This window comes from Rhineura floridana, chromosome 1 (assembly GCF_030035675.1).
Source record: "Rhineura floridana isolate rRhiFlo1 chromosome 1, rRhiFlo1.hap2, whole genome shotgun sequence".
Taxonomy (NCBI): Eukaryota; Metazoa; Chordata; class Lepidosauria; order Squamata; family Rhineuridae; genus Rhineura; species Rhineura floridana.
Window position 1 is genome coordinate 156,723,210 of NC_084480.1, and position 9,992 is coordinate 156,733,201.

The 9,992-nt window shown below is 43.5% G+C and overlaps 1 protein-coding gene across 8 annotated transcripts in view; it reads right to left on the reverse strand.

Moving 5' to 3' along the window:
* The window catches only part of VANGL1 (VANGL planar cell polarity protein 1), a 91,022-nt gene extending 83,330 nt beyond the window's left edge, over positions 1 to 7,692 (reverse strand). For 5 of the 8 annotated variants that reach the window (XR_009764381.1, XM_061638921.1, XM_061638904.1 and 2 more), the window contains exon 1: positions 5,806 to 6,037. The gene's annotated coding sequence lies outside the window, so the exon portion shown is untranslated. Of the gene's footprint in view, positions 1 to 5,485; positions 5,759 to 5,805; positions 6,038 to 7,605 lie in introns of those variants that run through there. The other 3 variants (XM_061638894.1, XM_061638872.1, XM_061638884.1) reach the window with 3 other exon arrangements.
* Between the last annotated feature and the right edge of the window lie 2,300 nt (positions 7,693 to 9,992).

A 9,992-nucleotide genomic window follows, 5' to 3' on the forward strand; every position in this document is an offset into this window, starting at 1 on the left:
GGTGGCGGGCGGCGGCAACCCCTTAGGGATGCCCTGGCGCCATCTTGAGTAATGGCAGACATGTGCATGGGCGTGCATGCTGACAAGACAGGTAGGGAGGTCAGACAGGCTTATTTAAGCCTCGCATTGCCAACACGGGGGGTGTGTGCCTGGGAGCTCCCACAAGCTTCCCCTTTGTGATCTGTGGCAGAGTTGGGTCACTGTGTTCCACAGCCTGACACTGCTGCAGATCACCAAGTTGGAGCTTCACCCTCCCACCCTAAGGAGGGGCATCTCAGGAGCACCTCTGAGCCACAGGGGCCCTTCACCAGGGCCCAACCTGGCCGCCTGCTGGCACTGGGCCTATCCACTGTTCCTTTCTACTCTGCCTTCAGCTGTCCTTTTCTGTACTGTCTCTGTCCTAATTCCTTTGCCTTGTGTGGCCCAGCACATAAACTCAGAACAACAATCCCATTCCTATCCAGCCTGGGTCTTTGCACATGTAACTTCAGTCAGAGAAACAGAAATGGAAAGTCCAGAACTTCCAAGAATTTGCAGTTATGCTGAGCACAGCCATTTTTATAAGATGAAAAATTGAAATGAATGCCCATGTTTGATTGGTAGGTAACTTAATGTGTGTGAGTGTGACAGAGCCATTAATTTATTTTTATGAGACTGTAAGTGTAGGTTTAGCATGTTTGTAAAAAAAACTGAATTGAATGAGAGAGAAATTTACAATTTTATTTTTAAAAAATCAAAAAAATTGATTTAAATAAAAAACCATTTTTTCTTTTAAAAAGCACTGATTTTTTATCAATCCTGCTTAACAAGCTGAGATAGAAACAAAGCTTATGTCCATGCATATAGCCCCTTTGGTCCTCCCTTCATGTCATGAGCGATCAAGCCAAGAAGTCTATGGAATGGAAATGGACTGTGTTCAAGTCGATCCCGACTTATGGAGACCCTATGAATAGGGTTTTCATGGTAAGCGGTATTCAGAGGGGGTTAAGCTGGTATAGCACATTGGAGAGGACAGCCTAGCTGAGAGTCCAGAGTCTGTGAGTTCAAATCCCCGCTCGTGTCACCTGGGTGTCAAGGGCCAGCTAAAGATCACCCCTACAGTGAGTGGCTCAGGGGTTATGTGCCCTGCCACCTGTGCAGCCATGGGCAAGCTACATAGTCCCAAGGAGCCCAGTGGCCCCCCCAGCTGGCAGTTGCAGACAAGGAAGGGGCTGGCTTGTGCAGCTGTGGCAAGTGAGCAGGCCCTAGCCAGCTGGGGAGGACTAGCCTCAGAGGGAGGCAATGGTAAACCCCCTCTGAATACCACTTACCATGAAAACCCTATTCATAGGGTAGCCATAAGTCGGGATTGACTTGAAGGCAGTCCAATTTTTTTACCATTGCCTTCCTGTGAGGCTGAGAGACAGTGACTGGCCCAAGGTCACCCAGTGAGCTTCATGACTGTGTGGGGATTCAGACCCTGGTCTCCCACTCTAACCACTATGCCACACTGGCTCACAAGAAGTCTACAGTTAATCATAATTACCATTTTGTCCAAAGTACGGTTTGGAACAAACTAGCTATTACGGATCTAGTTCTATACTCACTTTTCTCTGAGTAAGCCCCATTGAACTAATTAAGATGTATTTCTGAGTAGACATGTATATAATTGCCCTGTAAACCATGGTTTTAAAGTCGGCTTTATCTTGGCTTGTTTCAAAGTTGGTAACCATAATTTCCTGGCTTAGTTGAAATGGAAAACTGTGTTTAATTAGATGCTTTCTACTTGGACAGCTCACATCACAAAGGGAGGAGCAAAGAGACTTTGCACAGGCAAAAGGCTCATACACATCTTGCCTTATTACTTCAGTCTACCACTGAAGTCTATTACTTAGAGTGGCCGTTGATTCAGCCAGATAGGCGACTCAGAAATAAAATTTATTATTATTATTATTATTATAAGATGTGATTCACTGCAGTCAATGACACAAAGGGCTAACATCACCCTTGGTTCTAATTCTAGTAATTTGGAGCAGTAGTCTGGAATCTGAACTAAAAATCTATATAATGTTCAGGACAGTTAAATTGGTTAGGAAATATTTATTAGAACAAGTATTTATTAGAACAACAAACAATATTGTGGCACCATAAAGACTTTCCTGACAGTCAGCTTCAATTAACAGCGGGAGCTATTTCTGAGGAAAGGATTCCACCAGAGCCACCTATATCAGATGCCCAAACACTAAGTAAGATTCTAAGATTGTTAACATCTGAGTTTTTATAAATAAGGTTTTTTAAAAAAGGTTTGTACTGATTACTCCTGTCTCTTTTCTACATACAAAAGCATCCTAACTGAACCAATGTGCCATTACACCATGAATTATTAACCTTCATTCACAACTTGTGCTTGTGTAATCGACTATGCTGCAACTGCTGCCCTCTACTGAAAAGTAGTACAACTATTCAGCTGTGCACCCTCAGAATTAAACATGGAACAGTACAGCTAAACTACTCTTGTCTATGAAATCTTATGGCACAATAAATGTTCAGTCTGTCTTTGAAACGCCACAAGACTATTTTTTCTGTTTGCTGTAACAGACTAACATGTCTACCCTCTGCTTACTCTATGAGAAGGTTAACAAAGAAAAGGATCTAGATCTCTCTTCTACCACCATTTCAATGTATCACTAGCAGTAGCGTAGTGGCAAATTCAGAAGAGCTGGGTCCCTTCATGATAGTCACACTACACCCCCTCACAGCCACATACTCCTTTCCACTTTCCTTCATCCCCTTTGCTCTCCCTGTTGTCTCATGAGTCCACATTCCAGTACAACAGACATCTCTAGCAGCCAATCAGCATAAAAGAGGAGGCTGTTAGCTATTGAGAAGAGTCTTCTCAGTGGATGACTCATCTCCTTTCACTATGATTAGCTCCAATCAGCACTGGGCTCCTACTGGGAGGAAGGGCGGGATATAAATCTAATAATGAATGAATAAATGACAAGGACTATTCTCAGTGGCTAACACGCTCCCTTTTCATGCTGACTGACTCATACATAGGAACCTGGCTGGGACCCTGCTCCCACAGAAGTAATAGGTCTACGACCCCCTGTGGACTCAAGGTTGCTTACAAAAATTAAAACAAATGGAGCTAAAAACATGTAAGTAAAATATACATAATGTTATAATTAAAATGCAATTAAACTATCTATAGAATTAAAACCATTTAAAACATAGTGATTAAAAAACAATATAAAATTCCGTAAAACCGCACTCTATTAATAGCCCTTGCAGTCAGTTCCCAAAAGCCTGTTGGAATAGAAAAGCCTTCACCCGCCAATGGAAGGACAACAGGGAGGGAGCCTGTCTAACCTCCCCAAGAAGGAATTCCAGAGCCTGGGGTTCCCTGTAATGACAGTCATGTGCTCCCTGTAACCAGCCCCAGTAGGTAGATTTTCAGCAATAGGCAAGACTCTAATTTACCCAGGCATTCCTAATGTTTTACTACCCTTTTTTCAATGCTTGGATGCTAACGCTGTATATTGTACTGCACTGCATATTTTGTGAACCACCTTAATATTATTTTTTTTTACTAAAGGCAGTATGTAAACAAGTTAAAAATAAAATAAAAATAAAGTGTAACTATCTTCTTAGGTGGGGGCGACCCTCACTTCAGCAACACCACACTAACAAAGGCACTCCAATAGCACAAGCTTGAAGGCACCTCAGAGGTTTTTGAAGGATATTTTCAGCATGACTGATTTTTTCCTTAGAGGCTTAAGGATTATAGTTTTTTCCAGATAGACTGAGACTATTCAGCTTGCACACAGGGCTACATTGTAGATGCAGTAGCTTCCAACTTGCATCAACTAATTAACATCTTATTTTTACTGAATGCTACAGCTTTATGAGATTACCATTGATCAATTTTTCTCCACTATAGGAAAGACCTATCGAATCATTTATTGTATGCAATCTAATCCTATGCATGCTTACTCAGAACCCATATAACCCACTGAGATCTCAAGTATGTGTGTTTCCTGGTGCTGGTGTTTTTGCATTTCCTACATGGAATTTGTCCATGCTATTAAACAAGAGTACTTATCACTACTGGAAGAAATCTTGCAACCTCAAAGTGTAACAATACTGAACTTCTCCTCAAGTTTTCAAGCAACCGTCAAGGGTGTGGATCAATTAGTCTATTTTGGTTAACAACTCCCCAAAACATCATTCCCTTTGGAGTAACTGTGTCCTGCAAAGGAAGGAATGTAGGAGGAAACATCACATTACAGCACACTTCAGCAATTCTGCTTGCCATGCTCACTATGGCAACTGCAGAGGCACCCCTGGCAAGCACAACAAGCATTCAGCGTTCCTACCAACTCTGAAGCTGCAAGAGCTGGGTAGAGATCATCTCGGCAATTGCATAGCCATCCTGGCTGAAAGTTGTGAGGAATTCCTATCCAAAGTTGGGAACTCCAAAGTGGAAGTGATGTGGCAGCTCCCTGCTTGAGGTGCTTGATGAGGTTTGACCGTGCATGGGCAAACTAGAACACCCCCCCCCAACTCACCCCATGCCAGCAGCACCCAGTTGGCCACTCTCCCAATCCTTCCCAGCTCCAAAGTTGAGAAGGAGGCTAGGGGTTGTTTGGCAGATGCCCTGGATAGCCTTGGCCATGCAGGACCAAGCTGTCCCCCTAGTCTTTCTTGTTCCAGAGCAGGAATGGCAGATGGAGAATGTTGCATGCTGTTGTCTGAAGATGTGCCACTTTCCAGCAGAGGTGCCCAACTGACCCTGCTCCCTGCCAGTTCTCCCTTTGGGAAGGGCGGGTGAGTGTGTGTGTGTTGCACACTGCTGTTTGAAGGCAGTTAGGGTATTCTGAAGCAGTGACACAGAATGCCAAAAAGAAAGAAGCCTTACAAAAAGCCAGTGGGGTTGGGATCCACTGTGTTAAAGTGCGCAGAGTAATTTCACGCAGCAGCACCCAATCTGCCCACTTCTCACTAGCCTTTCCCTTACAGACCCCTGCATGGTACACTGCGCATCTGCAGTCAGTAAACAGGGTGCCTCAACTGATGCCGCTTTCACAGCCAGGGTCAGTACAAGTCTGCAAAGTCCTGCATGTGATGTGAAAGCAACTCACGTTGCAAGGATACCTACAAGCGAGTAGAGAAGCAGCTAGTGGCTTTGCATCTGGAGACAGCGGGTGATACCTTGTTAGCCCAAAGCCAAAAGGGAACACCACAAATAAGGAGCGTGCAATACACCCTGAAGGTTGAGTCTCACCCCCTCCCGTTTTGAATAGTGCCACCCGGTTGCCCAGGCTACGTGGAGAGTTGGGACGAAGCAGCCGGGCCTGTTGCTCGAGCAAAAGGGCCCCCCCTAGACAGCCGCTGACCCCTAGCAATCCTCTGTTCACATGGCGGGGGTGGAGCACAGACCGCCACCCTTTCCTCGGCCCAAGCGCCCCTCGCTTTCAAAAAGTACAGCTGTGCATTCATGTACCCAGCGCTGCAGTTGCAGGGCCCGAGCGAAGAGCTTCCACAATCCCATCCCGGCTGCTGTCCTGGGATAGACGCAAGCAAGTCGAGCCACCGCACGTGCAGAGTGGCAAGGAAGCGCCGGGCCAGCAGGGTCACCGAGGGCAAAGCTGGAGGGACCCCCGGCGAAGGTACGAGAGGAAGACGCCTGGCTGGGTCGGACGGCTCCGTGCTCGATGGGCAAAGCAGCGGGAGAAGCCGCACCCGCGGGAACTAGAGGGGAAGGAGGCTTGCGCCGGGTAGCAGACCAGAAGGAAGGGGCAGGCAAGGAAGGGGCTCACTGACCTTTTGCTCGCCGCCGCTCCATTTTGCAGCTCCCAGTGGACGGAGCGAGCAACACAGCAGCAGCCCCGCGTCGGTTCCAGGCTTCGACTTGGCGGCTATAGCAGCGTTTTCCGCTTCCTGTGCCCAGGACGACGGCGGCCCGGCACCGCCCCGCCTGCTGCTGTGACTAGCCCTGCCTAGCCTTGGCCTGCTTAGACCGAAGGCGATCCTGACCCTACGGACGCGGACTCGAAGGCAAAACTCCGCAACACTCAGCGGGGCTTCCTCCCGAGTAAGCGTGCAGGGGATTGCCGCAGTTTCCCAGTTAAGGAATGGGCTGTCAAGGGTGATAGCTTTTGGGGAGATTGGAAGGAGGGAAATATGTAGCCCGATCATATGAATAATCGAAAATCAGTTCTGCTGTGCTCACACTCTCGAAAAGTCGGGTCTAGTTGGATCAAAACAGACGCTGTTCCATTCGCATGATTTTTACAAGCTCTCCTGCCCTACAACTGCCCTGTAAAAGTCTTAAAAGTGGTGGATCCCTTGCTTTCCTAGCGCTGCCATAGAACGAAAACATGGATCTGAGGGATGGCGGCCTCTGAATTTTTATAAAGAAGCCCTCCAAATCTGCCATTACAGACTACTTCCACGTCCATGTCTGTGAAAAGGGGCAGCATGCTTCTGAAAACCAGTTGCCGGAAGCCTCAGGAGGGGAGAGTGTTCTTGCACTCGGGTCCTGCTTGCGGGCTTCCCCCAGGCGCCTGGTTGGCCACTGTGAGAACAGGATGCTGGACTAGATGGGCCACTGGCCTGATCCAGCAGGCTCTTCTTATGTTCTTAAAAGGCCAGATCATATCACTTTCCGGTGCCGCTATGGACTAAATTCACTAATAGGCAAAAACAAAACAAACCATGTGGTTTATTAATTTACCTATAGACAACAGATATTTCCATCAAATGAACTAGACTTGAATGAAACAAACACAATTTTAATTGGTATGCCATAAACAAAACAAAAAATTTTTGAGCATGGCAGTAAGAGCTCAAGATTATTAACAAATCGATTAAAACGTAAGCATAATACATATTACAGTACATGTAATCCAAAAATCAGATGGCTCCAGAGTTTGGACAAGCTCAGGTAAGCTTTTACAGAATTCTCAAATCTATATGAAGACTGTCAGGTAGACCATTCAGCAGTAGAAACTTATGTAAATAAGGCGGGTCTTCGCCCTCTAACAGGAGAGGAGAGAGAGAGATCCTAATAAGAGACCTACGGCTGATGAAATAAATACAACAATTGACAAATTAAAATCCAACAAATTGCCCGGGCCTGATGGTTTTACTAATGAATTTTACAAACATTTTAAAGAGATTTTAACCCCCAAATTAGTACAATTATTTAATGGTATTCTTCATGGAGACCCCTTCCCTCAAACATGGAAAACAGCTAGAATCACAGTGATTCCAAAACTCTTTAAAGATCCTTCCATTGTAGGATGTTATAGACCAATAGCGTTATCAAATAATGACTACAAGATATTTACATCCTGGTTGGCAAATAGATTAAAGACTATGGACACAAATCTAATTCATGAAGATCAAACATGACTTATACCCAGAAGGCAAATTGAAGACCCAGTGCATATTATAATAAATTTAATCTGTTATAGCAAACCTAATAGCATCCCTATGGCCTTTTTATCTCTAGATATATACAAAGCATTTGACTGTGTACACTGGCCCTTTTTATTGAGGAAGCAAAAAGAATGAATTTTGGAAACTGATTTTTAACAATTTAAAATCAAATTTACTCACCTTCTACGGCAGTGATTTGGATAAATGGCAGAGACTCTCCACAATTTACAATCCACCGAGGAATGAAACAAGGATGCTCTCTCTCTCCTCTCCTGCTCTTGATGGTGATGGAACCTTTAGCACAACACCTGAGACAAAACCAAAATATTAAAGGGATACAGATAAATCAGGATACACATGTTCTCAGTTTGTATGCTGATGATACGGCATTGACAGTGACCAATCCTCTGGAAGCTGTGCTCCCATTAAAAACTGAATTAGAGCAATTCGCAGGGGTTTCGGCTTACAAATTAATCGTTAACAAAATTGGAAGCAATGTGCTTTCACTTACCTCCAGAGACACAATGCCAATTCTCAGCTGCTCTGGGTATTCGTTTATGCCCAAAGCAGCTGCAATACCTCGGAGTGCATGAAACCTTAATAAACTATTTATGGTTAATAACTACAGACCAATTTGGTATGCATTAAAAGCTGATATGAATAAGTGGGCTAAGTTGCAACTTTCACTATCAGCAAGGATCACCACAATAAAAATGACATTGTTACCTAAGTTAACCTTTTTATTTCATGCACTCCCTGTTTATATTCCGGAAAAACAAAGCTTTGACAAAAAGAAATCAAACAATTTATTTTAAATAAAAAATTACCCCGAATTAAGAAAACATTATTATACTGACAGTCCAAAAATTGGGGATGGGGAATTCCACATTTAAAACATTATTTTGATGCCAATCAATTATATCATCTTATTTTTATGATATTGGATAATAAAATAAAAAGATGGGTTCAGCTAGAAAATATTTTAGTGACAGGTATTCCTTTGGGGGCAGTACTCTTTAGGAAACCCTCAAAAGATTTGTTACAACAAAGTCCCTTCAGCAATACACTACTACAAAGCTGGCAAAGAGGGGGAAAACACCTTTTATCTGAGATATCATCTATGACACCACTCTTTTTTCACTCAGAATTTTATAATAGCAATAGATACTTACATTGGCAGCAGTGGAGAGAGAAGAGGTTTTATCGTCTTCAGGGTTTTTATGTTAACGGTTCTCCAGTAACACGGCAGACCTTTACAATAGCACTGGAGGGACAAAATCTTCAATGGTTACATTGGAGACAGCAGATTTTATCCACCGTCCTAACATTAAACAAGCAGGAAGGGCAAATTTGCCCCCTTTGAAAATATTATATTGGCAGCAAGAGACAGGGATAGGGATATTATTTCAAAAATGTATCAACTTTTATTAAATAAAGAAGGAGAGAACTTATCTGGCTGAAAGAGAGTATGGGAAGGTGATTGGGGAGTAGAAGTCGAGGAGGAAGAATGGAAAAAGTTTTGGAACAAACCTTTGCTGAAAACCTCTTCTAATCAAATAAGAGAAGCCATGTTAAAAATAGCACACAGATGGTATTTAACACCAATACTGTACATCTATCTCAAATTAATTGGGTACTCTCCCCCAGATGTCGGCGAGGATGTGCAGTGGCCGGAACTTACCACCACATGTGGTAGGAGTGTGCCTCAGTACAAAAATTTTGGACTTTAATATTTAATGAAATTGAAATAATGATCTCCAAACAGAGAGAATACCATAATTGGCAATGTTGAATCTGTTCGAAGGAGCAAACAAAGGTACAATCTACAAAACTCTATTAGGTCACTTATTGATGGCTGCCAGGATCACTATAGCTACACATTGGAAAACATTACAAGATGCTACAGTAGATTATTGGTATAGGAGAACATGGTCTCTTGCTTTCATGGAAAAATTAAATTGAGAGTATCCCAAGGTATCACCAAGAAAGATAATTTCTATGAAACTTGGTATTCGTTTATAGTTTATGTAAATCAAAAAGAACATGGTAGAGAGCCTCCACATTATGCTCAAATTTGGAACGCCTAAAACTGTATGTGGTTAATGGTATGCATTTTAAAGATTTATATTGATATGCGCATGCATCCTATATTTGTTTTTTTTCTTTTTTAACTTTATCTCAAGAATTTCTTGATTTTTACTATATACAGGCTTTAAATTCAATATTCTGCAGCAAAGGGGGAGGGGGGAATTTCAGGTTTGTTCTGGTTATATAATTTTATTTTTATGTCAAGCAGTACTCATGTTTGGAGGCTGTAATTGAGGTATAATTTGTTCACAAAAAAGTATATATATACGTACACGCACAGTAGGGCCCCACTCATATGGCAGGTTAGGTTCCAGACCCCCGACGAAAAGCAAAAACCACCGAAAAGCGGAACAGCTGTAGCGTGGGGGTCTGGAACCTAACTTGCTGATCGTGCCGGAGGAGGAGAAGATCTTCCCCTCCTCGGGCGGGATTGTGATGCCCTTCCCTGGCTCTCCCTGTCAGGTTCCTACCTGCTCGTG